This window comes from Lathyrus oleraceus, chromosome 1 (genome assembly GCF_024323335.1).
Source record: "Lathyrus oleraceus cultivar Zhongwan6 chromosome 1, CAAS_Psat_ZW6_1.0, whole genome shotgun sequence".
Classification (NCBI taxonomy): Eukaryota; Viridiplantae; Streptophyta; class Magnoliopsida; order Fabales; family Fabaceae; genus Lathyrus; species Lathyrus oleraceus.
The window spans coordinates 323,901,168-323,906,747 of record NC_066579.1 but is presented as its reverse complement, the minus strand read 5'-3'; the positions used below and the strand labels follow the sequence as shown (position 1 = coordinate 323,906,747).

Genomic DNA, 5,580 nt, shown 5'->3' with positions numbered 1-5,580 from the left:
GGTCTTTTGTTATCAAAGGGAGAAAACTCAACCTAAACCATAAATCTACCATGTGAGGAGAGCTTCAACATACTAGTGAGGGATCCACCCTATAATAAGTATGGAAGGCTTATAGTCCAATCACTAAGGATACATATGAGGTTTATATCAACCACTATGATAACTCAAACCTAATAGTTAATGTTTATGAAAAGCTTTGGCAAAGATGGTCATTGGAACCACAAAAACAATTTGAGTGAGTTGTATTTACAAATTAGAAGTATTCACAAAATAAAGTCAAAGTTGACTTAAAGGCATAATGCCTAGGTTTCTAGTTTTGAAAACAATGTTAATGTTTGCATCAAATGTGTTTGGCTTGGGTTAGAGTGGAGAGAAGAAAATAAGGGCTAGTCCTAAACATGCAAGGATGAGGGAAGAGAAACAAAACCCTTGGAGTTCCTTTCTTGAGATCATAAAGATGATCCAAGTTGCCCCTTTCCTTTGGACTTAGCAATTAATTAACTCAAGTAATCAAGCAAATATTCAACCCAGCTCCTAGGGTCTTCCAATTGGCTTGTCTTTCTCTTAACTTGGATGCTTATGACAATGGTTGTCGCACCTCGAAAAAAATGTGGAGATACGACTTCAAAGCGAAGCGCGATCGCACGCTCGCAATGATGGACTGAACAGAGTCGCCACCGAACTTTATTTATTCCTAAAAAGGAAAGGGGAAATATCGATAAAACCCAAGACAAAAGAAAGGATAAGATATGGTCATCGCAACCAATATCAGAGTTCGGGAGTCGATTACGCAAGGGGAAGGTATTAGCACCCCTCACGTCCGTTGTACTCAACGGGAACCATTAGGTCGATTGTGTGCGTTAGTGTTAGTTAAAATATTAGGCTTTTCAATTTATTAGGTGCGAAAGAAAGAATATAAGAGAGAAGAAATGTTTTTGGATTTTTTAACGAAGGACTAAACCTAAGTTTTTTATTAGTGGGCCTGACAAGATTTATGAATCCTGCTCCTACGTATCTCAAAAGAGAAGTCAAGGCTTACATAGTTTTGGGTAGAAAAATGTTTGTTTGTTGGTCGATTTTAGCGAAAGCTATACTGTATTAATCGACGAAAACATTGTTTTACCCAAAACAGATGAGGAGTGGACGCATACCACATATCGAACGGATTTATAAATCTACATTCGGAAAAGCGTCACTTATCTCGACTCAACAATCGTGGCCGAAACATTGTTTTGTATCACTTAAGACAAGATACCTTTCGTTTATGAAAAAGGTTTTTGATTAGTCGCACGGCGGCGAGAAAAAGAGTTTGATTGGCTGGATGTAGTTTGAGTGATGGCGAGAACTTGGATGAGCGAGATATACATCTCGAATCCTAACCTCACGAGTGCACGGTATACACCATGTTCCATTTCCATCCTTATTGAAAGAGGTTAAGATAGGAATTAAGTATTTTGGAATTTGATTGAGAAAGGGTTTGAAGAAACCGCATTGACAATTTTAGACGATGGCGAGAGTCAAGATAGACGAGGCATACATCTCGAATCTTAACCTCAGGAGTGCATGGTATACACCATGTTCCATTTCCACCTTTTAAAAAAAAGTGTTAAATAAGAATTAGGTATTTTGAGTTTTGTTGTGAAAAATGACTTGACACTAGATCAAGTATTGATGGACGTTTAAGAGGAATTTGAATGAGTGTTTGAGAGAAAACAAAGTGGATAAATTTGGATGATGGCGAGAGCTAAGATAGGCGAGGCATACGTCTCGAATCTTAGTCTCCGGAGTGCATGATATACACCATGTTCCATTTCCATCTTTATTGAAAAGCGTTTTGAATATGAATTAATATTTTTGAGTTTTTATTATGAAAAATGGCTTGACGTTGGATCAAGCATTTGATGAAAGTTTGAAAGAAATGGAATAGAATGGGAGGGAGAAATGGATTGATTTTGTTTATTGAGAAAGTACTCGACGTTGGATCGAGTCATTATTTTTGTATATTTGGAAAGGGTTGATTTTATTCTTGTGTTAATATCTAACTAGACAGTCAAACAAATAAAGAACTAAACAGTACAAAATTATTACACATCGGGGGAGTGGGGTACATTTTGTCAAATGAGGGTTCAAAATCACGAAATAATTAAATCAGGCCCAAACAACAAATGATGCAAAGTATGAGTGTAAGTGCAAGAGAACCGGCTCACTGTAAGAAAGCCCAAGAGTAAGCTATGTGAGGTTGATGGCGATGCTTAAAAGCAATCGACTTACAAGGGTGTGGAAATGGGCTCGACATTGAATCGAGAAAAATGTGATTTTTAATAGTTCAAAATGGTTTTGAATGGATGATGAAATTAAAAGAAATCAAATTTGTGCTATTAAACAATAATGAAACTATGAGTATAATAAAGCATAAACATAAAGAACAAAATGAATGCTAAAAGAAATAAAATGCTTCATATAAGTATCGAACCCACTCCGTTAAAACCATGAAAACCACCCCCTCTCCACCAGGCCATTTATGATTAGTTGTCATCTTAATGCTAATTTGGATAAATAAACCAAGATAGATTAAAAATTAAAACTAAAATAAAAACTAATATAAAAAACAGCCTGTTGGACTACCAAGAAAAACATAAAATTAAACCCAGCCGCATGGCTGTTGGGTTTTTCAATGGAATATGAATTGAAAATGTGTAAACATTTATTAAATAAAATTTAGGAAGTTTAAACAAAAATTTTAATAGTTTCAAAAAGACTTATTCTGTTTAAAATAAATTAAAAAAAAGAAAATAAGGAAACAATGCAATAGACACTTCCGTCTCTCTCACACTGCGTCTCTCACAATCTCATAAACTCTCTCTCAAGCTCAAAGAATCTCTCTCTCTCAAGGTAGACGCTTCCGTCTCTCTCACACTGCGCCTCTCACAACTTCACACCAAATCCCTCTCACAAACTCGTCTCTCTCCCAATCGCGTGAAAGTTTGAAAGAAAGCTCACCTTTATGGTGAATCGGTAGCTCAGGTAACGACCGAATCCCCCCCTTCGCCTCTTCAGACACTGATTTCCTTTTGATTTTAGGATTAGGGTTTTTGGTGGAATTTTGTCCGCCTCCAATTTTTTCTTCTTTTCACTGATTCGCTTCCTTACTATTTATCTTTCACGAATTAGGGTTTGGGATTTGGTCTATGGTGGAGTTCAAAAGGGGTCTCGGCCAAAATCCCTTTAGGGATTCTCAGTTTTGGATTGCCCTATTCGATGCTAAATCAGAAACGGTAATATGAACTCCTGCTTTCTCCCTCTTTCTCCCTATGTTTTGTCTTAATGCCAATTTGGGAATTTTTCTGAAATTTATACGCTTGGTAATTATTTTGTGTTACTGCAGTGAAATCTGTGAGCTTTGGTTTGATTTTGACAAGCTTGGTAATGTTGGTTGCAAGCTTGCAATAGAGCCTATTTGCTCCTGCTCATAGCAGATTGGACAACTAGCATTCGGCTTTAGCTTCAAGGTATGTCACCGCCCTTCATGGCTTTGAAGTGATAATGTTTTCTGCTAGTTGTGCCCTTGGTTTGCAAAGTTGCCTTTTGGTTCAGTTACATGGCTAATGATTTGTATGCTTGACAGTTGATTATTTGCAGTAGAATTCTATCATTTTCCATGGATGGTAATTGTCCTTGTGTTGCAGGTTTGAGGTTCCTGGGGACCTTTCTGGCTTGGAGACAACTCCTGTAGTTGATTTTTGCAAGGCAGATGAAGTGGATGAACCAATGATTTTTTTTTGACAAGGTTTATGATGGATTGGTGTATGTATGTGGGGTCTGCAGGTTGTCATTGGACATGGTTGCTGGTGATGCTGCAGAAGGCCTAGCCTTGGTTCGTGCTGCATCTTGCAATGGTTTCGATCGGAATTGATTGCTAATCTTTTGGATTAATGGACTGTTATGGACGTTTGGGTTCAATTGCTTCTAAATTCTCTTTTGTTGAGGTGTCAAGTTATTTTTGAAAGATGACCCAATTCTTCTTCAGGAGCCGTACCCAACTAAGACTCACATTTGTCATCTGGAGCCTCTATTTCGTCATCCAAAACATCGGTTCTGCCACCATCATCTTCTGCATATTCACTAACCGCCTTTTGCTCATCAATTTGTTAACATCAAGGATTGGAGGTGATTCCTGACGCTTCTTAGTACCCGAAGTTGTTATTTCTTTGCTTCCACCGGTAGAACTTCTGCCTCTATCTTGATGCATAGTTTTATTCAAACAAACTAACAGTTGATTTCTTGCAGGGTTCTTGTGTATCAACTTCCCAGTCGCTGAGTCATCTGTTGCGGTAGCAGTGTCATGTTTTTTTTTTACGATTCAGGCAGATGCTGTTGTCTCCGCTGCTGAAACCATTTCATTGTAGTTGTAATTGTTTATCCGAGGCGTTCTGTTGAGACATTCGAGCCACTGGAAGATTTGGTGCGACCCTCTGTTGTCGGCTTTGCTACAACAACTGATTGTACATATTGAGCCATTCCTTCCCATTCAGACTTCTGTTTTTGTAATGACCCCAAAACTAACAGGTTCTTCTCCAAATGATGCATACGCTTCCCTGAGCCTTCATTTCTTCCCCTTTTTTTTATTAAATTGAATCTCCACAAACTTACCAAACTGACTCGAATTATTGTTCCTCACAGTCTTTGCATTGCCAAAAGCTTCTAGGACGGGATTTGACTCGAGGACTTTTTGCTCGACAATTCTACCTTCAGCAACCGACACTCTCTCTCCCATGTAAGCAAGGTATAGCATGAGCAGCATTCGACTCTGCATTGTACTTGACAAAGTCGCACGTGGCAGCATCAAAAGCAACACCCGACCAAGCGGAAACCAAATTAATTCTAAGCACAAACAACGATGTTATCAACAAGACCGACTATTAACTCAGTACTTAAATTCACTGCAGTAGCTTCAACAGATTGGTTTTAACTTGTTGAATGGTCTTTTTTTTTGTTTTGTAAAAGCTTAGGGCGAAATCGCAACATGTGCATAGATATACGCAAAGCATACTTAAATATTATGTCTTTTTGTAACTTCATGAGTTTTCTTGTAACACAGATATTTAAGCAGGTTTTGTCTTGCAATATACAGCATTGTCCTGCAGGTTTACGGACGTCGGTGATATTGTTCCGGCAAGCAAAAACAAAGATGGTTTCAGCAAGCAAACCCGTCAACCCTTCCAGTTCTGTTACAGTACAGACGATTCGAAGTCCGTGCCCAGAAAATTGATCATAGTAATTAAGGGTCAATGCTTGAATATTTGAGCAATTCTTTAAGAGTCGCGGTCCAATGACGGTCACTTAGAGCCAGAAACATCAGCAGCAAGTAAAGAAGACTCTTGTGAAGCAAAGACGTCCATCCAATCATCATTCACTCCAAGATATTCTCCCAAGTAAACATTCTCAAGAGCATGATCACGAAAAAGCATTAAGAGATGCTTCTGTAAGAGAATGAGAACCCAACAATTCATTGAAGATCTGCTGGCTTATGTCTCTTGGTAGAAATGAAAACGCATAGCATTTAGGAAAATCCTCACGCAT

The 5,580-nt window shown here is 38.3% G+C and overlaps 1 long non-coding RNA gene across 2 annotated transcripts; it reads left to right on the top strand.

The window, feature by feature from the left end:
• Window positions 1-2,787: 2,787 nt before the first annotated feature.
• On the top strand, window positions 2,788-5,153 carry LOC127133587 (uncharacterized). 2 transcript variants are annotated; one of them, XR_007807553.1, is made up of 6 exons: window positions 2,788-3,024; window positions 3,172-3,275; window positions 3,386-3,509; window positions 3,687-4,220; window positions 4,288-4,566; window positions 4,681-5,153. It is a non-coding gene; the product is annotated as an uncharacterized LOC127133587 (long non-coding RNA). The 2 variants fall into 2 exon arrangements; XR_007807547.1 differs by having other exon boundaries at window positions 3,687-4,167; window positions 4,681-5,126.
• The last annotated feature ends 427 nt before the right edge of the window (window positions 5,154-5,580 follow it).